Below are 24492 nucleotides of genomic sequence, written 5' to 3'. Positions count from 1 at the left end.
TTCACCATGGTGACCTGGTGTAGGGTGGAGGACAAACCCTGCAGCAGTGCCTCTGAAGCAGAGGGGCCTTGAGAAAGAGAAAAAGGATAAGATCCCCTGGGGAAATGCTCCTGCAGGTCCCCAAGGTCAGAGAAGCCTGGTTTAAAAGTCCAGTTTAGAAATTTAGGTAAAGAGTGTCTTTAATTTTTGTTTGAAGGATTCTTGCTCCCTGGTGCAAAGCTGGCAAACTCTTTGAGAGGGACAGAGCTTGGTCCCAAGTACATGACTGACAAGTCTGATTCTGCCTCAATGGTCTGTGGAGTTGGATCCAATGGAAAATGGTTCTCCCCATGGAAGAATAATCTTAAGCATCTCAAGTCTGAGAAGCCATGCTCAAAAACTTTTATAATGATAAAGGCAACAATCCTTCCAGCTGAGGCAACACACAAAAGCCTAAACAATTCTAGGGCTTCCAAAGCTTATTACGTAGTCCTCTCTTTTTTCAGCAGAAACCCCCTTGAGGCTGGGAGTCAATCATTGTGTCTTTGGAATGTGTAGTGGCCCTGAATTCTATACACACACCCACTTTAGCATTCATCTTTTATTTTTTTTTCATTATTATTTCTAAAGCGTGGATTTGAGCATAAACTACCTCATACTTCTCAAACTCAGCCAGGCCTTAACCAAGGCCAGCTCTGCTGAGACAACCAAAGTAGATGTTCATAGCCACTCTTCGATTCAGCAATCTAGGGACTTGTTTATAGGGTAGAGAATTGACTTATGTAGCTATTCTGCAATAGCTGCTTCCGAATAGCTGCCCATGTAGACACACTATTCTGGAATAAAAGCAGGGTTGGAAGGGTTAGATTTTTATCTGTAAATGCCAGTAAAAGTCAATTTCACCTTATACTGTACATACAAACTGATGAAAAAATATTTCCATTGATGATAACAGAAATCTACAGATAGGCAAAATAAGAAAAATGCTGCTTGAGGACTTAAGAGTTTGATTTAAGGATATTTACTTTGTATATTTTGACATGTGACATTGACAATTTGTGTTTTAATGGTTATAAAAGCTGTAGCTTTTTGAATCTCAGTGGCTACTGTCATTAAATTATTTTCTGATTTCCCACACACACACACCATAATTTCCTGCAACTGTGAAAATTTAAAAATCAGTAAAAAAAAAATGCTTAAAAATAAACAAACATCAATATTATCCATTGAAATTATACAAAATATAGAAACCAAATTCTGCCATGCCTGAACAAAAATTACTTTATTTTGTGAGTGGAGCAATTATTCTGGAATAAGAATCACTTTTAGTCTGAAATAATGTGTCCACATGAGGGAGTTATTCCAGAATCAATAAATTATAGTGGAATACCTACGTCAGTCAATTTCCCCCATGTAGGCAAATCCTTAACCACTTCTCAGTAACATGTCATGATTAGTGGATTTCCTCACTCATAACACTTTCTGCCCAACCCTTCAAGACACGATTAGTTCTTTCCACCAGCTTCTCAAAATGCCAGTTAGAGGTTGTACTAGATAAGCATTAATACACACAGACAAAAGGACATGTTCAATACTACGGGTCCATTGCCACAATTCCCCATGGCAATACAGCTGAGTGTGTCAACAGAGAGAGGTTCCACAACTTCATAACTATTGCTTGCTCGCTCTCTCCCCCACTCCATTTCCTTACTCTCTATTTCCTCATTTAACATGAGAGAGGGGAGAGGAGGATGGGAAATACCTTTTAGAAGGTGAACTCAACCTCCCTTCCTTGTTAACCATTCTGCACCTTAAAAGACAACAGGTAAAGAAAAGTCAGATTGTTTCCTCCTGCATTTCCTCAGGCAGCAGACGTTCCAGACCTCTCAAGCCTTGCAGCAGTGGCATCTTCCTTTGTTTTCATCAAGTTGCACCAATAGCCATGTTGGTGCCAGTCTGCACAACACCATTAAAACAAAACAGCCTCCCCACCCCCTGGTGGCTTCCCATTAGAGATAAGCCTATTCTCCATTGCACAGCCACTATCCTATAACAATGCCATCCAATGCTATGGACTAGTAAAGAACAAAAGGAAATTGCATAAGGATCTCTTTTCCTCAACCACTGCTAATATGAATAGTCAAGCAGTGGTTGTGGTCAGCAGCTTAATTTTCCACACTACTAACACCAGAAAAGTAACTCACCATATCTACTGATACTCCTATGAGCTTTCAAAAGGCAACAAAGGATGGTTGTAATTTCTATTTTCCCCTCCCCCAACATAATTTATGCTACACATGAAAGAACTCCTCATTATGGAAAGAGTCTTCACTTCCACCAGAAAGCAAGATCTGTAGGTTCTTCAGAACCTCACTTGGTTGCAGACTAAAAATTATGCTTGAAAACTGAATGTTATCCACCACGGTTTCTTGTATATTTTGTTATCTTTAAATTATGTGCTCTAGTATAGCTGATTCCAGGTAAATGTCTTAACTCTCAGATTCTGGCTTCTAGCCAGACTTTAAACAAAACAACAACAATGGATTTACTAATCTATGGTTTTCAATGAAAAAAAAATATCCCACCACAGGAAAAATCACCTGCTTTTAACCAAATCTAATCTAATCTTTCCTTGCAGCTATAAATTCAATCAGAGTGCTTCAGTCCCTAACTTTAGCCTCACACACATACACATGAGAATTACTGATGCAAACCTTTTGTACAAAGGTGATTCTGAAAAAAAATGTATAAAACGTTATAAGTGGGCTTGATTAATACTCAACAGTTTGCAATCAGAATCAGTAAACAGTTCCTGGAGAATATATTGCCATTTTTAGTAACTATAGTATCCTCCAAAATATACTAGCAGTAACATGATTACTGTTTCACAAAGGCTTTGACTTTCCTGCTATTATCCCAGTCTTGCTTTAGCACATACTTTGTATTACAATCCATTCCAGGAAGCATATGGCAATAGAACTAGGTCAACCATTAACCAAATAACAGGAAGCTGCTCTGCAGAGCACACCCTTCAAAAGCTTGCTTAATGAGCTAGCTCTTCAGAATGTGTCCTTCAGTAAGGTTGAAGCTAACAGTTCCAGTGGATTTCTTTAAAGCTGCAAGGTCACCCAAGTTTGAAAGCTTCTGATCATGCCCAGTTTAGAATGGTCAAACTCATTTTTAAGTGCAAAAGCATCCAGTTCAGAAACAGAGATGATGGACTCCCCCACATCTGAGCATTTTAGCCTGGCTCAGAGAACAGTAGAGAACAGGCTCCAACAGTTCCTGCAGTTTGTGGATAAACACCATCCATCCCTCATTACTCTACATTCCCAAATTTCATCTTTGAAAACATGCATCTCTCACTGTACCATAGAATACCCTGGGGAAGGTGTGTTGCCATCTCTTCTTATTCTATACTTCTCCTTCATAGGCACACAAGTTATCTCCCAGATAATCGACCTCTGAATCATTGCGGCATTTGCAAAATATAAATTTTGTTCAGAGTTTGTGATCAATGTTTTTAACTAAGTTCTTCACGGTTTGATTTTTTCATTGATCTGTATCTATCTCAATGGCATGTTACAAAAGTCAGTGATCTGTCAAATATTGCATTTTCTGAAAATAGGGGGGAGGGAAGGAAGAGGAAACCACTGTCCAACATCACTGTTGGCATCTTCAACCTGTATTCTACCCAATACAATCCTACCAGCCAGTCACTTTCAGAATGCCTAGAGTTCAAGATTCTTATAAAGCCATGCATGACACACTGATTCCAGTCTTCCAGTTTTGTGGTCCTGTTCTTCTATTTTATGTGTGCTATCCTACTAGAATACTGTGTGCCAAATAACATGCAACACAGAGGCCAATAAAGAGAGGCTGTTTTCTCAGAAACCTACAGTTATTATTACAAGTGCCAAGGAACAGAAATTCAGAAGTGACATGGGATGAGTTCAAATTCTGATTAATATGAGATAGCTATATATAAGCACTCAGCTCAGCTAGAGTAGGAGATGAGTTAAGGAGTCCAATCTCCTCATGGAAATAAAAAGATAATTTGCCAAGTTTCTATTTATGGGTATATAACCTATAAATAATTTTGTACATGGTAGTTACTGAAGCTTCTCCGATAAATGCTGAGACAATATGGCTGCTGGATTGCCATATACCACAAACCAGTATTATACTTTGAGAGCTTTAGATGAAGTCACTACCAAGCCATGTGAGTGTAATCAAAGCATAAAGTGGAACATATGAGGACATTAATGTTGGTCTTGTGATATCTTCAGAATAATGCATACTGACTCTTGTTATGCTCAGTTCCTTATTTTCTTTTGGGTAATATTTTTACCCAACTGCACAATGTCTTCTTTCTAAAGTCACTACATTACAAATCTTAACTTTGATCTCTCACACCACCACCACAGGCATTAAAAACCACAGAGAAGAGAGATCTCCCAGGAAGCTATGTTGTGGTTATGTTCAGATCACAATTCCTTCAGGCAATCACACAGTCATTCATGAAGACATCCTTTGCCTAGTGTGACCTGTTTTGTGTATTTGATGCCAGAAACAAAAAAGGATATCTATTAAGAACATTCACTTAGATGATTGCTCCACAACACTATGCCATGAAGACTCACTATGATCTCCAAAATCCTTAAGAAGCTCTCTAGCATCCTACCTACTCAATACTTATAGGTCAGGCCCATTTCTCTGGTGTCACGTACTGTGGATTCCACTGGTCTTCCGGACAATGGTTGTAATTCCCAGTCATCAGCTAGAGCAAGTGATGATAACACAGAAAACAGCCAGTATGTGCGATCATATGTCCCTGCAGATTGCTTTATATCTTAAGCCAGAGCTCCTTGCTGAAACAGGCTAACTCAATGGAAGACTGCCAACTTTGCTGTGGGTAAGATATTATTTTAGAAGTTATTTATAATCAACCATTCTTACAGTGAATCACTTATTTTGTTTAAAAAAAAGTCAAATATGATTTCTTTAGAGCATTTCTACAACACAAAGAAGTTTGAAGGAAAAAAATTCCAAGCAAAAATTTGGGAACAGCATGAAACATTATTTCTTATTTATGATGGGGAAAACACACCTGACTGTGAGTTCATCCAAAGTGTGCTAGGAAGTTGTCAAATAATACTGAAAACACAAGACAATCAGCCAATGGAAAACAAAGCTTTGTAGAGTGAGAATTATACAAGAAGTGATGAAGGAACCATATCTTCTATTATTAAAGTAAGTTCTCTTGGCTCAGATATATCCTTGAACTGGCTAATACAGAAATAACTTCTGCAACCTGGGATTATTTTACATAACTTAGAAGAAGATCTGCATTGGGAAATGCCATTCCAGTTCCAGATAAATTGTTCAGTGTCATTTTTAGTTGAGCTTTAAAAACAACCACAAATATATACTGTAAGCACAAGTCCTAGACTTACAGTACTTCAACCAAAAATCTTCTGAATGGGGCCAGTGGAGTGAGCAGAAGGGTGAAGGGATGAAGTTATTAGAGCACAGAACAAACAGTCTTCCTAGACAAATCTCATTTTATGTACATCTCCTCCCATCCCCAAAATGCTACTAGAAAAACATACCTGTGGGTTGACTACTTCTGTCATCAGCTCTCAGGAACGTCTGAAGCTACTCATACCTTGCAGGGCTACCACAAAACAGCATCCAAGACAAGTATTCATTCAAGCTAGGCTGTAATAGTATCCTTCAAAATCCCACTGAACAGGCAACAGAAATTGAGAGGGCTCTGGTTATGAAATACAGCTCTGCCATGCCCATTACTGAGTAAGCTCTGGTATACTCCATGCTGTGACTACAGGAAGGTGTCTCCGTTTTAAAAAAAGAAAGAAAGACATTTCCTATTCAGCTGACAGAAGAATCCACAAGACTGCAAGCCACTAGGTTTTTGCAGTCTGAGTCAACAGAATGCCTGGCAAGTTCATTTATGAAGTCTCCTCCTGCAGATTTATTCACTCCAGTGATTGTATTTGGCTTTTAAAATCTGGTAGCATGGTTAATTTACCTCTGGCTTTTACAAAAAGGGAAAAAGAAACCTTAAACTGTAGGACTTTCCTGTTAAGAGGGAAAGCAAAGACAACTGTGACTGTTTTCCATGGTTACTTAGCAATTACATAATTGCAAAGTCTATGCAGTATCACTTGCAATATTCTGTACCCTTCTTCACTTCACAGCTGCAGTACAATGTTCTCAAATGATTGCTGCTTTTGAACAAACTGTCTCTGCACTAAAGACAAAAGGATCTACAATGAAACTTCATCTGAAGCTCAAGACTCACATGACTAAACCCTTCTCATTCTCCAGATTTGTTCAACCCCCCTCCCCCCCCCTTTTTTTTTTTTTACCCATCATACATGCTTTGGAGTATACTTCAGTTGCTTTAAAAGACAGGTTCAAAAAGAGAAAGAAATGAAACCCTGCTGGGCTGAAGTTTTCAGATGACAAAGCACAAGGTAATCATTTAATACTGAAATGAAAGCAACATAGAAGGAGAAGATGCAGAGGGAAAAATCTATTTAGACTTCCTGCACTGGCATGAAATGGCTGCTTTCCTTCTTACTGCCAGCTCCAGTGCTTCATGTTGACATTACACATCCTGTACTGTAGATCCACCCCCATGCTGCTGCTTGCCCAACAGAATTATCTCCTGCGTCACAGCAGTGGTAACAGGACTGCTGGGTCTGCAGATCTGAAAGCACTATTTCAATGCTTAATACATGCAGCAACTGGACACATTACCAGATATTCTTGGTTGGTTTGTGCCACTCTCAGCAATACATTACTCGGCCTAACCTTCTGTTAACCAGATGGTCTGTTCTCCCCTTGGGATCAAACCATTAAACTTTATTTTATTAAATTCTATCAAAACGCAGGGACAGTTTACAGCAGAATGTCTGGTTCATCTCCAACAGGGTTGCTAAGATAAAAATAACTGGAAATACTGCTTCACACCAACAGGGAACAAGATCTTTTGGAGTAAATATTTAAATGATCTGCCAGATTAAGTACCATAGCAGTACAACCACATGGATAGCAACTTATATTATGTACAGACACACACCTCTAATTACAAAGGGCCTTGGTAGCATTTTCCCTGATCCATTTTCATTGACAACTACATTAGTATCTATCATAATCACTTATATTTCAAAATCAGAAATAAAGTAACTTGTCAAAATCCCCAGCTTCCAGAAATACCATTATATATAAGGGTGATACGAAGTATCTAAACACCATCTACTGAGCGCACACTCAATAGAGCAAAGGGAAAGTTCTTTTAAGCCTTATCCTTATATGAAATCATACCTCAGGGATATGCAGGCACTAAATGAAATCCAACTTAAGTATCAGACAAATGCCAAATTGCACCTCTCCCCCCAACCAAAATGCAAAGTGTGGGAATGCAAAAAACGAGGTATGAATAGAAGTGAAAGAATTATCTATTGCATTAGCACTTGTTAGAGAGCGTAAATGAACTCCATCAGTATCCCCGTCCGCAAGCACAAATGAACAACTTATGTATTTAGGTGGTAGCTGTTGAAAATTAAGTGCATTTCGCATTTAAACTGTCATTTCCAAGTGCATCACTGCAAACCCCAAGAGTCAAACTCTGGAACTGAGGGTCTGGTCCTCCACACATTTACTCACATGAGTAATCGTACTGAAATTCAATCAAATCACTGGGACAGCTCACATGAATAAGGGCTACACACAAATAAGCTTTTGCAGGATAAGTCCTCATCTTCTGCTGTTTTCCATCAGATTGTAGTAACCAGAACATGGAAAGGTAGCAAAGAGATCTGACCAATTAAAAAGCCATCTGGATATGAAGCATCCTCTGATTAAGGGGGTAAACCTGTGGGCTACAGAACAGCAAGCATTGCTGTCAACAGGCTACTTATTTCACCTGTAAAGAAGATTAGAAGTTCTCAATATATTTAGATGGCAAGTGTAAGAATATCCAGTGTAGCATTTTAGCTCCATCTACCTTTGAAATTTCCCAGATAGAAGAAAGTAAATGTTCTCCATTTTTTATGTCCCAGTTAAGATACTGCCTCATCATAATCATATGACTGAACTCCATTGCCATGGCATACAAAACTTCAGTATATGGTAATGAACCCTCCAGAAAGTCATTCCACAATCTGAAACATCATCTACCCTTCAAACACACTAAAAATAGCATACTCACCCCTTGAGGTCGCAACAGCCCATCTGATATTACAGAACAGTATTAGCAAAACTAAGTAGACATGAACTCTTAAAATAAACATCTCCACAGAGAAGATCAGAACACGGGTAAGCAGACCCTACATTACAGTGCATCACTGAAGCTATATGAATAAACCTATGGAGAGCCATTTAGCACTGGGAAACAGGGGAGGACAGCTAAGTATTTAAGTGGTGCAAGTAAAAAGCAGAAAAAGTTTCAAGTCATTTGCATATAAGATTTGGTTTGCTCATTTCAAGTCAACCAATGTACCACCTTGCCGCTGCAACTTCTGATTCAAGGCTTCAGGTTGGATTGCATTTTCTGGTTGTGAAACCATAATTAATATGTGAACAGTTTTAATATGATTCCTTGTGACCTCCTGATAGCATAGCACATTGAAAGCCTTATATTCCTCCTTATTGCGAGCTATGGAGTACACTGGGGAAGGTGGAGTGGAAAGGAAGGTGTATGATATACTAACACTTATGTTATTGCTCTGTAATCTGATACATTCAATTTCAACAAATATTTTCAGGTGTGCTTATTTGTTCATGCGGTTGGGAGACCCAGATACGTTGACTCATTTCTCCCTACAGTTTCAGCAAGTCACAAGATTCTGTCCTTGAATGAAACATCTCACAGATCTGACCTGATAACAGAGCCTCTGATGGCAGAGTCCACATACTCCTGAGAAGCAACTTTTCCTTTATCTAATGGAAAGTGTCCAGTGAACTCATTGCTTAGCTAGTCAGCTATAACCTCCAGAGAGGCATGCTTCTTATTTTTCCTATCCTACAACCACTGGCCAAGAGGCCAGAAGAGGCATCATATATGTTGATTCACTTAATGGCTGTAAGTGATATTTACCTCCAGGGGGCCTGGTAAAGTCATAGTCTCTCTACATAAATACTATCATACACAATGCTGTTTCACACAATATGCTTCATCATAGACAAGGGAACTTGACCTCTATATGACCTGACAAAGCTGAAAGCTGATATCCTTTCTCCCCCGTTCCCTCCCCGCAATAGAAGATAAAAGGTCAATAGACTAAAAGGAATTGATACAAATAGACTTGATATTACATGAATTTAACTTTCAGATGCACTTCTGACCAGGAACTGAAGCACTTCCTTGCTTCATTGTAAGCTCTGGCCTTTGGAACTGTACTAAGAGGATAGCAACCATTTAGTAGTGAGGAGCTAATTAATTAGACAGAACTCTCTGGATACTCTTGTAATATTTAGCACTCGCTAATTTCCTTAAACTGAATGGAGGACTGTCCAAAATACCTGAACGGGTCCTACTACACATGTGGGTTTCAGAACCTGCCAACAGTGATACCTCTATATCCTGTAGCCAGAGCAAATTACTAGAACAAAGACAAGCAAGAGAAAAACTAAAATGCAAAGACGAGAACTTTCTGTTCACCAGAACAAGAGACAGTATCAGTATTTCTGCTTTTATTCAATTCTCTGTCATTTTCCCCCCCTGCTTTTCGCAAAACAAAATAAACGCAGAGGAAAATACTGATTCTAGTAGAACAGCAGACTACTTACACATACCCCTTTGTTGCTGCTCCCTTCCTGAGCCGCTCAGCCCTACCAAGCCACTACCAAATAAAGAGTTACATAGACATAGTGTGTATATTTTTAGTCTCCTCTTCCATACAAACCCTAGCTAGTAATACACATCTGAAAACAGACAATCAGTCAGCACAACTTAAGGTTCACTGGATGAGTACTTGAGTGGTAGCCCAGTGGTAATAAATGATAAATAATGAAACTTGTGGGCTCCCATAGCACCTTCCATCCCAGGGTCTGAGAGTGCTTAACAAGCAATGGTCAGATTCTGCTCCTCCTGCACACAATGAATAGTTCCTTACTCTGAAGGGGATGCTAACTATTTCTATTTCAACATGAGTAAAAAAGGAAGAATTTGGCCCAGTAAGTTTACCCTCTCAATATCCCTTCTGACATGGATAAGTGTTATCCCTGTTTTTTAGAGTGATTAGGGACAAAATTTCCCAGAAACAACCACTAATACTGGATTCCTCAGTTCCACCAGAGATCACTTCAACCCAATTTTCAGAAGCATTGAGCAACCACAACTCCAGCGGAAGCTGATGAGAGCTATAAGTGTTCAGTACCTCTGAAGAAACCAGGCCCCAAAGGTCTCAAATTAGGCACTCAACCAAAAAAAAAAAAAAAAAAAGTCTGGCTACTTTTGAAATTTTGATCGCAAACGATTTGTCCAGCTTCACACAGGAAGTGTCTGGCAGAGCTGGGAACAAAAACTCATGTTTGACTTATAGCTCTGTGTCTTAACCAGCATTCCTCTGTATAATCTCAGGAGTTTATAAGAACATAAGAACAGCCGTACAGGGTCAGACCAATGGTCCAGCCAGCCCAGTATCTGTCTTCCGAATGTGGCCAATGCCCAGATGCTTCAAAGGGATGAACAGAGGGCAATCACCAAGTGATTCATCCCCTGTCATCCAGACCCAGGACCTGTCAATCAGAGGCCTAGGGACACCCAGAGCATGCAGTCGCATCCCTGCCCATCCTGGCAAATAGCCATTGATGGACGTATCCTCCATGAACTTATCTAGTTCATTTTTGTACCCTGGTATAGTTTTGGCCTTCACAACATCACATGGCAGAGTTCCACAGGTTGACTGTGTGTTGTGTGAAGAAATACTTCCTTTTGTTTGTTTTAAACCTACTGGCTATTAATTCCATTAGCTGACCCCTGGGGTTCTTGTGTTATGTGACGAGATCAATAACACGTCCTTAGTCACTTTCTCCTCACCAGTCATGATTTTATAGACCTCTGTCCTATCCCCCCCTTAGTCGTTTCTTTTCTGCACTGAACAGTCCCAGTTTTTATACTCTCTCCTCGCATGGAAGCTGCTCCATACACCTAATAAGTTTTTGTTGCCTTTTTCTGTACTTTTTCCAATTCTAACATATCTTTTTTGAAATGGGGCAAACAGAACTGCACACAGTATTCAAGATGTGGGCGTACCACGGATGTATAGAGTGGCATTATGATATTTTCTATTATCAGTCCCTTTCCTCATGGTTCCTAACAGTGTGTTCGCTTTTTTGACTGCTGCTGCACATTGGGCAGATGTTTTCTGAGAACTCTCCACAATGACTCCAAAATCTCTTCCTTGAGTGTAACAGATCATTTAGATCCTATCACTTTGTATGTATAGTTGAGATTATGTTTTCCAATGTGCACTACTTTCCATATATCAACATTGAATTTCATCTGCCATTTTGTCACCCTGTCACCCAGTTTAGTGAGATCCCTTTGTAACACTTTACAGTCAGCTTTGGATTTAACTGTATTGAGTAATCTTGTATCATCTGCAAGCTTTAACACGTCAGCGTTTACCCCTTTTCCCGGGTCATTTATGAATATGCTGAACAGCACTGGTCCCAGTACAGACCTTGGGGGACCCTGCTATTAACTGTCTCCACTGTGAAAACTGACCACTGACAAAGGAAACTCTTTGTTTCCTGTCTTTTAACCAGTTACTGATCCATGAGAGGACCTTCCCTCTTATCCCAGAACTGCATACTTTGCTTAAGAGCCTTTGGTGAGGAACCTTGTCAAAAGCTCTCTCAAAGTCCAAGTGTACGTTATCCACCCTTGTCCACTCTTTGTTGACCCCCTCAAAGAACTCTAACAGATTAGTGAGGCATGATTTCCCTTTACAAAAGGCTTGTTGACTCTTTCCCAACATATTATGTTCATCTACGTATCTGCTAATTCTGTTCTTCACTATAGTTTCAACCAGTTTGCCTGGCACTGAAGTTAGGTTTACTGGCCTATAATTGCCAGGATCACCTCTGATGCCTTTTTTAAAAATTGGTGTTACATTAGCTATCCTCCAGTCATCGGATACAGAAACTGATTTAAGCAATAAGTTACATACCACAGTTAGTAGTTCTTCAATTTCATATTTGAGTTCCTTCAGAACTCTTGGGTGAATACCTGGTCCTCAGGACTTACTACTGTTAATTTGTCAGTTTGTTCCAAAACCTCCTCTATTGACACTTTAATCTGGCACAGTTCTTCAGCAGTGAAGACTGATGCAAAGAATTCATGTAGCTTCTCCGCAATGGCCTTGTGTTCCGTGAGTGCTCCTTTAGCACCTTGATCATCAATGACCCCACTGATTATTTGATTCCTGTTTCTGATCTACTTTTTTAAAAAACACACATTGGAGTGTCCACTTCATATACTGGTTAGCAGAAACCTTCAATAAATCAATCAACTTCACGAGTTATTCTTGAACTTTTGTTTATCCCAAGTTAGGAAATGTGGAATTCTTGGAGCTGTCAATTTTAAATTAACAACAGGAGGAAGGAGGCAGAAAGGGAAAAAAAGTTTACTTTTCTTTTAGTTTCATCACCAGACAGCTGAACTCTGACATTCAGACTGCAGTGAGCCCTTTATTAATGATCCCTTTCCCAACTAAACACTAAATTAAAGTCTTCAACAGATAACTAACTTTCAAGTAGTTAAAAGGTAAATATACCACACTCTGCATGTAAAATGGCACTGACCTCTTGACGTGAATCTCCAGACACATGAACCCTTGCATCTTAGCTATTTTGTTTACCTTTTTAAGGAATAATTCAAAAAATTTCATTTGAAACAAGAGTACAGGATTTTGTTTTCTCCCCCCTCTCCCACCACCTCCAATATGCACACAATTCTATCTTAGCCAATAAGCAGAGACAGTTTGGCAATATGTGGAAGGCAAGTCTTTTATGGGCCTCCTACAACAAACCATCATGGTTTGAATCCATTAGCATTGCAATCAATGTCCACTTTGTTGTATTCCAGCAGTTTGGGTCCATTTAATCTCCATCCAGAATGTTCAGGAAGGTAATTCATCCCATGACAAGTGATGTCATCCCAAAGTAACACAGTTTGACCCAAAAAGACACAAGGGGCAGGGGAGAAAGAGTTTGCTCATTCAGCTGGTGCAGTGAAGCCCTTATTGTCCAGAAGATCATGGAAAGAGATACTCTCTCTATATCAGAAAATTCCATTTTTAGTATGTTTCAGTAAAGTCTTCTCCCTCATTATCATGAGCACAGATTTCTCTCAGTCTCCCTATATCATTCTGCCTCTTAACATCTGCTTTGTTTTGTCTCACAAATCATTCTAATGCCTCTCTACCCCACGCAATTGCTCTATTACCAGCAAGTTTCCACTACACATAATTACGGCATGCCTTAGCCTAGTTTTCTGTTGGCTGCACAGCCCTGCCTATTTTCTACTTGTGCTGATGCTACTGTTTGCTTTTCCTGACACTCTAATCCTTGCATCCTTTGAAGGCCTTATTTCCTCTACCTTGACAGCAGCTGGGATTCTAATTTTCAGGTCCCTTCCAAAGCTTTTCATTAGCAATAACAATGCAATGGTTTAAATATCCTATTTCTTAATCTTCAGGTCAGGGTCGCAGATGTGCTTGTAAGATGTCTTGCAAATATGCCATATTATGCTGCTACCCATTCCTTTTCTTAACAATTGGTAAATTATTAAACTGCATACATATAGCATTCATCGGAGAAGGGAAAAGGCAGACACACAATGTATGGGGTGAAGATTACTTGTTCCCCACACCCACAAGATCCTGGGAGAATCCCAGAGACTTCAGCACAAACCTAACAATTCAGTTTTATCTTCTTCCCAATTAAAAATATAAGCATCATCCATGGTGAAAACTGGATTCTTAAATTGACAGGCCTACTCCCTTGTGGTGACGCCGGTCAATCAAGTGCTTCTAGAGCTATTTGGCTTTCACTACATTAGCCTTGAAATGGTCATTACCCAGTTAAGTTTTCCATAAGTCCTTTCTAATCACTGATGACATTGTTGCTGTGACTACAGCTCTTTGTCCTGACTGCATCATGAAGCTTTTATTCTTAGAAGGAATGTATGTGACTCCCCATCTGGGAGCAATAGTTATGTGCCTCGCAATCTCTTGCCTGTATTCTCTTTTAGAAAAAACTAGTCCCAACAGCTCGGCTTCCTTGAGGGATCTTCCTAGCCCAACCTTTTCACAAAATACTACGCCTTTACAACACCAGCCTCACCCAGTTACATCATGAACCCCCTTCAGGGGCCAACTGTGCATGTTCGTCTTCCATGGTTTCAGCAACTGCATTCAGATTGTCCAAAAACATTGGGATTTCAGCACAAGGAGAAAAAGGGAGGTCACAAGACACAGCTTTTTGTTGCTCTATCCAGGATTGACATTCAATTAATTGAAAAAAACAGAGCAGGTTATGTCTAGAGAATAAATACCAAGTGGTCCTGACCTTCCACTGTGGGGGGGGGAAGTTCTTTCCAAATATAGCTTAAGAAAAGTTTCTTCAATTAGCAATTAGGCAAGAATGGTTTGAGAATATTGCAATAATAAAACAGTGCCCCAAGCTGAACAAAGCAATTCTACCAATGAAAGTATTCTTGCTGAAGATAGAAAACAGTAAAAATAGAAACCACAGATGAGCCTGGGTACTTCCAAGTACCTGGAAAATGAAGATACACTTTTGCCATATCTCAAAGCTTCTCTAATGCTGTGTCTGTACTGAAACATGTAGCTTCTCAAAACTCTAAGACAACAATGGCAAAATGTTAAATCTTGGTGTCTTGTTCCCAAAGTTAAAAGAAAAAAAAGAAAAAGAAAAAAATAATCTCATTTGACCTTTCCCCCCAGTGATTTCAACCTCCCAAAAATAAGCTGAGTAGACAAAAGAATGCTTCCAAAACACAAGGCTTAAGGGAAGTCTGAATTCTTATTAATCAAGTCCCCTCATTTGGAAGCTTCTACTAAACCCTTTTCACTACAACCAACAAGATAATTATCATAAGTCAAGCTATCTCCCTTCCTCCCCCTTTTTCTTCTTTCAGCACTGGCATACAAACCATGCTATTTTAACTTCTTTCCTGTTCTCCCAGTTCTTCTGGAACATTTTATTTTCAACAGTCAACTCGTTTGGAGAAGTGCCATGCTGAAGTTCAACCATTTACAATGTTAACTGTGTCTCTGCCAGCAACTGAAGACTTGCATCACACCACCTTCTTCAGACCCTCTTAGATTAAAGAATCTGTGTTCCTTGGTCTTATACATTTTAGAACATTTAAGCAATCTTAACTCTTATCTCAGCCCTGTTTTTTCTTCAGAATTACTTTTGCACATTGAAGAGTAAAGTGTGCCCCCACCCCCCACTCTTTAGTTAACACTTTCAAGACTTGGTCTTCAAATCCCATGGGCTCATATTACATTTTACTATTATCTGAAAGATTTCCATAAGAATCATTTCCTGTCATCAGCAGGATAGTTCAGTACACCACAGTGTTTGGAGAAACACTGATGTTTAGACTGATGGGAATGGATATCTTTTTGGAAGCCACCAACTAGAAGTTCAGAACAAATCTACTCCCTTTCATTATTAATGAAAATTAAAGAATTCTGCCACTGGTAGAAGACTTGGAACAGTTTATAAAATGTATTCTTTCAGTCCAAGAGCGCCTACTGGAACCTTCTGGATAAATATTGCTATAAGGCTTCCTCCATGGTGTGACAGAACTTTAGCACAAAGTTCAGAAAAACAAACTAAACTTAAAATAACACAAAAACTTGACGTGCTTTGCAGACTTTTCTTCCCCACAACTAGTCCACCTCCCCAAATTACTCTTTGCAACATTTTAGCTCAACTAAGTGTTGTTATTCTTGATTAGTATACAACTAGGGGTATATTTTTCTGCCCTGAGTTTGGTCAATTATAGATTTATAATAAGACAAATCTGGTTAAGGAATATTACCTAGTTATTTACCAATTTTACAGATTACATCCTTCTTCCACAGTTTAAAAGCTACAAAGCAGTGTTCTTTAGCTCAATTTGGCAAATTACCTGCAACAACATGCATAGATAGTATTAGAGCAGAATAGAACAATCTTAATTCTTATAAATACATTTGTTAGTCTCTAAGGTGCCACAAGTACTCCTTTTCTTTTTGCTTAATTCTTATTGTAAACCTGCATGTGCTTATAAAAAGTCCACACAACCATCATGGGAGTAGCTTTTTGCTCACTATTCTGTTTCTGAGAGTTCGGCATTTCAAGAAGTATCTTTGTTTTTCGGAATAACCTTCCTCAAACTGTAGTTTGACCTATAATAAGATTTTAGTACTTCCTATTTCCTTTCTAGTGCTAAAATTAAACTGCCCATTCCTTAGGGCCCAGCATAACATCTGCCAGATGTCTAAGTATCTATGTGGAGCATTTTCTCCTAATACTTATCAGCCATCCTCACAATCAGTTAATGGCTTCCAAATACCAGTCTTCCTTTAAGTCACAAACCAATGCATAACATGATTAAATCTCTTTTTAGCTTTACTGAGTTACAACAATAAATCCCCCCCCCCAAAAAAAATCTTACACTTCTGCTTGTGATTGTTCTAGTTTCCATATCAACCAACCAATTTTGCACTCACATTAGATTGTTCACATTCTGAACTCATTATATATACACATTAATACTTTTTTATTTTCCCTGGATAGTGAAATAGCATCTCTTGTCTCTATCAACTTGAAATATTCAATAGTGCTTTTTTACATTCCAGGTTCTTCAATAACATAGCTCATGGTGGTACGTGCTTTTATTAGGTTTGTAATTAATTATTGTTTAAACCAAGGAATAGAGCATCAAAGTCAAGAGAACAACTTATTTTCCTATTTAGAAAATAAGACATTCTTTCCAAAGTTACTTTAAGGTTTACCACCTTTTCCATACTTATCTAGTCCATTTGCTGTGATGTGAATTTCAGTTGCTGCTTGGAAATATCCAGAGTAAGTATCTTCACTAGCAGGAACATTCCTGTGAGAATAAGGCCATGTTCCTCCAAACATGAAGAGTGTTGTGTGGTCTTTTACATTCATAGTGACTAATTTAGGGTTTTCTACAGTGCCATCACTACAACATATATAGTCAGCCCTCCCTTAAGGTACTTCACCTTAAATCTCATACCAACTGCAGGGTAACACTTTTCATGTTCTGTAGGTAGGAACAAACCCTTTGGTTTCTCTCATTTTAGAAATTCACTGCTCTTTTGGCTATGGAATGTATATATCTAAAAATAGTTTCACAGTTATAGGGATGGGAGAAAGACAATGAGGATGAGAACCAAAATTATGGAATTAAATGAGTGCCTTTTCATTTACTTCAGTGGTCACTGAATCAGGCCCATACCAGTGATCAGACAGTAGATGGATTTTCCTTGTTTTTTACTGAGTTTCAGTGTAACCTTAAACACATCTGAAATTAGGGTTCCAAAGTTCATCCCACAAAAGTGCTGTTTCAAAGAAAGACACAGATGTTTGTAGCCTTTCAGAAACTGAGCAAGACACACTGGCAACCAAAACTCTGGAACCACACCACCTAAAATGTTGAACGTATACTACCATTTAAAAAAAAATTGGAAGTGATCAAGAAAATGTTTTTAAAACCTTCTAGCAGCTAGCATCACCAAGTTCTACTCCAACAACTACCATCTCCAAGTATTTCTACTTTTGTGCGTATTATTTCCTACGACCGCCATATTGCTTTCTTGAGCTCTTCAAAATATTCTGAACACAGTACAAAGCACATTACTCACACCTCTCTACTGACCCATGCTTCCAAACTGTATATTGTAGTTCCAGTTTGCACTTTTGAAGAACTGCATAAACTCTGCAACCAATCTGCAAAGGTTGGTGGGGAGAGGGTGATGGGGCACAGAATCATAGACTATCAGGGTTGGAAGGGACCTCAGGAGGTCATCTAGTCCAACCCCCTGCTCAAAGCAGGACCAATCCCCAATTTTTGCCCCAGATCCGTAAATGGCCCCCTCAAGGATTGAACTCACAACCCTGGGTTAAGCAGGCCAATGCTCAAACCACTGAGCTATCCATCCTTTTTTTAAGGCTATCCTAAACTATTCCATATTAAAAGGTGAAAAGAAATAAGCTTTGAAGAAATATGCCATCATATTTTTTTTAAGATCTTAGGTTTCCATAATGTCATTAAAAATAAACCAGAACACCAATGTTGCTAGACAGTTTCAGAAATAAGCATTTTTAAGACACAGGAAACATGAAAGTTGTTGGATGTTTTTAAGTCAGACAACATGAAGAAAAAGAGAAACCTCAATGAGAAACCAGATCCTTTATGGTACCTTAAGAACCTTCATCTTTCCAGCCTGCCCCAAGGCACCTCTGAAAGCTTTGTGGCATTGCAAACATGGAACCAAAGTAGTTGGCAACAATCTAAAAGAAGGACTGTTGATGAGCCTCAGAAATGAAAATGCTCAATACAGGCTACCAACATTCCCTTAGCACGGTAATGACTGACATTTCATGGTGTTCTGCAGAAGAACCTGAGCAGCTTCAAGCGATAGACACTTACCTCCAAATACTTAAGAAAAATTAGGGTTTTGGCCAACTGAATCAACATCTCAAATCCCATGAAGTTCAACCAGAAGAAAAATCTAAAAGGTTGACTTCAACATGAAAATTAGAGAGAAAAAAACCTCAGGAAGTGTTTCTCTGTGTAGATGAGAGCCTAAGAAATTTCTTCCATTTCCTTATAGAATGAAGTCACAGAGAAGAACCATCAAAAATGTTGCACACTGAAAAACTGAAGAACCCTTAAGGGAAAAAATAAACTATGATTAAGCCAGCCACTGCCAGCAAAGCTTCAAAAAATGGAGAGACATCCATAATGAGCACTTCCCATCTCAGCTTTGTCTACTGGGAGCCTGCTCTCTGTCTCTCTCCTCCATTTTCTGGTGGAGCTACAGAACATGACATGGCTTACCTGACTCAGATCACAGCTCTCTGCCAAACTAGTCACTTCCTCTTAGACATGCAAGCCGCTTCATGAGACAGACAGACACACACGAAAAGCAGCAGCAGAAAGCCCCCAAACTTGAAGGTCTTTCCAGTTGCTGACATTAAAACAAATGAAACTTTTGTTTTGTTTTGTTTAAAAAGGAAGAGAGGAGGGAGGGATCCTATCATATCTCATCTACAGGGAGCTTCAGGAGGATCTCACTCTGTGTAGGGTAGAAACTACAATGCTAAGAGGAAAAGAAAGGTTACTCCAGGAGACATAAAAAGCTTGGAGACTGTGTCTGCATGGGGGGAGGGGGGGAGCTTTGTGTGGTGGAGTCTGGACTGGAACCAAAGCAGACAGCTTGCAAATGGAGGACAGGGAGATAAAGGAAGGGAAAGAGAGAGGAGGGAAAGCTGCTGGGGGGGACGCTCTTTCTTCCCTGTGTGGCTGGAAGACAGAGACACTCGGGGAACTGAGCAAGAAGTGAGGCTCTTTCCTCCTCCTTTCTCTCTCTCCCTCTCAGAGGAGAGCAGGAGCGTGTGTAATGGCTTCTCCTCTCCAGCTAACGCTGTCCTCCTCCAAGCAACCCCCTTCAGAAACCACCAGCCCCCCCGGAGACCCAGCCGGAGACCCCCACATCCCAACTTCAGGAGAGGCGGAGGGAAGGGGGGGGCGAGGAGGCAAATACCTGGGCGAGGGACCAGCGTTGCACCAGGGGAGGAGGAAGAGGAGAGAAGGAAGGAGAGAAAGAAAAAGAAAGAGGTCACCCGATTGCCTGGGTCGTGCCAGCACGGAGCGTTTCTCTCCTCTGTGTCTCTCCCGTCTCTGATCCAAGTCCACACACCCAGGCACCATCCACTCCTAACACATACACACATCCATCCATCCCCCCCAGCTCTGCTGATCTCTCACTTATCGCCCCATATCCCCCCCCCTTAATGCAACAACAACAACAACAAAAAATTAATTAACCGCCTTCCTCCTCCCACCACCACCAGCACCTCCTCCTCCTCCTTCTCCTCCTCCATGCAAGAGAGACTTCTCTCTCTCTCTCTCTTTCAAACAAAACACCCCCCCTTTTTTCTTTTCCTCCTCGCCTTCCTCGAATGAATGGATTTCAGAGGAAGAAGGGGTGGTGGAAAGAAAGAAAGAAAGAAAGAAAAATACGGGGCGAGAGAGAGATGATCTCTCCAAAGCCAAACCGGAGATGGATTTTAATTGCAAGAACTTACAGTAGCGTCCCGAAGCTGCCGCTGCTTTCTTCTTCTCCTCCTCCTCTCTGTCTAGCTCTTCTTCTTGCGCTTGTTGTGGAAGTTGTTATGTGAGTCTCATGTGCTCCTTGCCAGGTCTCAGCAATGGAGGATCGCCATCTTTCCCTGCTTTTTCCCCCCTCTCCTTCGCTGGCTTGCTGCTGCAGCTGCAGATGACCTGAGATATCCGTCTCTCTCTCCCTCTCTCTCTCACCCTCTGTGTCTCTCTCTGAATAATGAGCAACCAGAGGGAGAGAGAGAAAGAAGACAATCTCCTCTCCTACCACACAAAACGCAAGAGCACCAGGGGGTGCACGAAGCCTTTCTAACAACAACAACAACGTGGAGGGGAAGAGGAGGAAAAAAGAGAAGGAGAAAGAGAGAGGAGGAAAAGGCAAGAAGAGGGGGGACAGGGAGGGAGGAGAGAGGGAAAGAAAGAGATGGAGGAGGAGGAGGAGGAGAAGATGATGCTGATAGAGGAGGTGGTGAAGATGGAGGAGATTAAGAGGAGGGAAGGTGGTTACAAAGTTAAGGTTTGGGACATGGAGTCACTCAGAGGCCAGCGCGAGGACGTGGAGGGGGGAGAAGCGATCTAAAGAGCTTCCCATTCCAAGCTGTTGCCTTCACACCGCCTCCTGCACCGAAGCGCTCATTAGCCCTGGCGAAGCTGAGACAGCCCGCTCGGATGGATCTTGCCTGCTGGGTCATAGCTTTCTACCAGCCATGGCAAAAACCGGTTCCTGCATGCAGATGTGCCCCTAAGCTGATTCCCTCAGACACATCCATCTCGAGGCTAATCTTCCCTGAGCGGGGTAAAGAACATAATGGGGCTGGAGGTTGCAAAGTATAAAACCAGATTCACCACGTGGTTGGTTTTTAATCCCCCTTCCAGCCTGCATTTGATGGGGAGGAAAGGGACTCGGATTGTCCATTGCTGGCACGTATTTTGAAGTCTTCTCCCGGACATAAAGACTCTGCCATTGCTAGGTTTTCATTACTCATAAGCGTGTAGGAAAAAGAGAGCTTGTAACACCAAGCACCAACATTACTTTCTATATCTGTGAAATGTTCTGACGGGGGGGGGGGGGAGGAAATCCCCTACTTAAAATAACTTTTACACCTTCCAGCCCCAACTTGTCTGTAGCTGAACATTTTAAACCTTGGAAAGTAACAATCAAGGCTCATAATGATCAGGTGTCATGATGTTGAAGGCAAGAAAGCAAAGATGGAGTTGTTATACCCTGAATTTTTGTTTAGTGTAGTTTTCCAAAAATCGGTCTGAGCCACCTCTTTTGCAAATGATTCCCTCCCCCGTTTCCATTCCATAGCACCCCCGGGCGGGAATCTGGGACTGGGAGGGGTCCGGTCTCGAAACATCAATACATTGTAGGGATGCCAAGGCAATCTAAGTGCAAGGACATGACTGTATTCATCACGGGCACTTCTCTTGTCCTCCAGCTGTGTTGTACTTTATATGGCTAGGAGAGGAAGCAGAACTTTAATTAAAGGTTCTTTTGATCGGGCTTTAGTTTGGGCGAACAGGAAGAGCCCTTTTGTGGTGTGAGGGCGGGACGGAGAAGATCTTCTTAAAGGTGCCAGGGTTTTATTAGAGATACGGAGGTGGTTTATTACAGTTCTGTTCTCTTTAAAATCCCAACTCAACAGCTACAGACCAAGCGATGCTAATCAGATCATGCCATGTAACCATCAGCTATTAAAACAATGGAGCGTCTCATTCATCCCTCACATCGCTCTCGGTTAAAGCAGAAACCAGAGTGCTCCCATTAACTCGTCCTCCCACGAAGGAGGGAATCCCCGGCCAGGGCGGCAGAAACGGGAGGACGGAGGGTGGCTGGGGCACCCTGGGGCGCGGGGGGGGGGGTCTGGGGAAGCCTGGGAACTCCCACGGACTCTGGGGGTTTCACGCAGACACATGGAGCAGCCTCGGGAGCGGATAAAAGAGCAGGAGGGAAGAGAGGGACGGGCTTTCCGGCGGCCAGGGCGTGCCTGTGTCTGGCAGCAGGTCTCTGTAAATCACCCCTCGGCTTGAAGAGGGCGCCGGGACGGTTACAGGATCTTTGACGTCCCCTCGGCGGCGGAGGGGAGACTTTACCTCTTTGTCTTTAACGTGATGGAAAGAAAAGACAAGAAAACCCGCGACGCCTCTGTCAGGCTAGGCTCCGGGGAAATGACCCCCCGTGCACCGGGATGGAGGCTCAACATCAAGCCTGGGACAAGAATCGCCAGCGAGGTAGTTTCTTTCTTTCCCCTCTTTCTCCCCCCCCCCGCCCCCCAAATCTCAATCGTTGAACTGATGTAGCCTCTCAGTCCGAGACTCCAGTCAATCGCCAGGGCAGAGGGCTGCCGTCCTGTTCTGGGGGCCTCTCCCCCACAAAGAGACTGTAAGACACGGGGAAGATGCAGCTGTTTCCCCCTCATGTCCTTCAGAGGACTGAAAGGGGGAAGTGTTCCCTAAAATATCCCCTCTCAAATAAATGAATGAGCCACCCATCCGTTCCCCTTTAACACAAGAGATGACACGTGCACTAACGGAAGTCAAGTTTAGCAGAAGGTTTCTTGAGGTGGAAGTTTGGGCAGGGATATAAAAACCCTCCTGCTTCAAGGCACAAACTAAACCCCGACTAACGGGGATTAGGAAGACATTGTCCCTGTGGACAGGTTAATCCATAACTTCCTTCTGCAGGGTTTCTTCCATCTTTCTTTGAAGCAACTGGTGCTGGCCACTCTTGGAGAGAAACTCCTGGACTAGATGGACCCACTGGTCTGGTTCTGTATGACAATTCCTATGTTCCTGAAAACAATGAATCATGAAAAATAGAAATCTGGAGGAATTTTATAAAAATCTGTAGGTACTGCCATGCCCCCAAACTTTTAGATATCTACAGATATCTGTGTTTCTATTATCTGTTCTGCTTAGCCCTATTACACAAATATTGACCGTTCAAGTGAGCTCTCCGCACTGCTGCAGTATAGGAAATGTACACAATTCCACAAACTGCAATCAGGAGACCCAAGATTTTAGCTTATGGGGCAGCAGTTCACATACAGAAGGAAAATGGCAAGTTCATCAACTATCCAAATAAGCCATGGCATCCGCTGAAGTGAGCTGTAGCTCACGAAAGCTTATGCTCAAATAAATTGGTTAGTCTCTAAGGTGCCACAAGTCCTCCTTTTCTTTTTGTGGATACAGACTAACACGGCTGCTACTCTGAAACCTTTCCAAATACAGTAAACAAAAGTGTGTTTGACTGTCAAAACTTACAGCCCTCTTCTTAGGAATGTAAAAGGGATGAAGTGTCAAGATGTGACAGGTGGGTCCATCCACCCGAGGTGACCATATAAACGGAGTGTCTCAGGTATGGTGATCAGCAATAAAAAGGTTAACTGTGTTGACACCTAAGTGATCCTAATTAGCCTCTCAAATTATCAGCCCATTAAGAGGAAGGAGGAAAGTTTGCACTTCTCTTGGTGCTGGCATTTCGGTCTCTGATGACTCACCAAGACAACAATGCTTTTGTTTACATTCTGAAGGTTACCTTCACAACCAGAGGGCCTAGAAGCATAATTTTAAAAATGAAAGCACTGAATCTGTAGGAAACCAGGAAAATCTATTACAGGAACCTAAATCCTCTGTAGCTGTGCATCACTGTAGCTCACAAAAGCTTAGGCGCAAATAAATTGGTTAGTCTCTAAGGTGCCACAAGTCCTCCTTTTCTTTTTGCGAATACAGACTAACATGGCTGCTACTCTGAAACCTGTCATATTTTTATTGTCCCATCATTTCACATAGGAGCTCAGACCTCATTCAGTTTTTGTTTGTTTTTAAAATGGAAATCTTGTTTCACCAGAATGGTTACAATCTAACACTACAGCATTATTCTTGTTCCTCTTGAAGCCAATGGAAGTTTTCCTGTGGACTATGATGGGAATAGGGTAAGGTCCGATTAAAATAATAAACTTTTCATTTTTGGTATAAAGGAATAATGAGAACGAGAAAGACCTGGCCAAGGTAGGTGGCTAAGAAGCACAACACACATTGTCCTTCCAGTTTTCAACCACTCATGCACGTTGATGGGT

The 24492-nt window shown here is 41.2% G+C and overlaps 1 protein-coding gene across 2 annotated transcripts in view; it reads right to left on the bottom strand.

The window, feature by feature from the left end:
* ZNF462 (zinc finger protein 462) overlaps positions 1–20792 on the bottom strand; it is a 102356-nt gene extending 81564 nt beyond the window's left edge. The window contains exon 1 of one of the 2 annotated variants that reach the window (XM_074953674.1): positions 20377–20792. The gene's annotated coding sequence lies outside the window, so the exon portion shown is untranslated. Of the gene's footprint in view, positions 1–19126; positions 19309–20376 lie in introns of those variants that run through there. The other variant, XM_074953675.1, reaches the window with a different exon arrangement.
* Positions 20793–24492: the final 3700 nt, after the last annotated feature.

Source organism: Natator depressus, chromosome 5, assembly GCF_965152275.1.
Source record: "Natator depressus isolate rNatDep1 chromosome 5, rNatDep2.hap1, whole genome shotgun sequence".
NCBI lineage: Eukaryota > Metazoa > Chordata > Testudines > Cheloniidae > Natator > Natator depressus.
The sequence above is the reverse complement of the archived record's forward strand: the minus strand, read 5'-3'. Positions and strand labels throughout refer to the sequence as shown.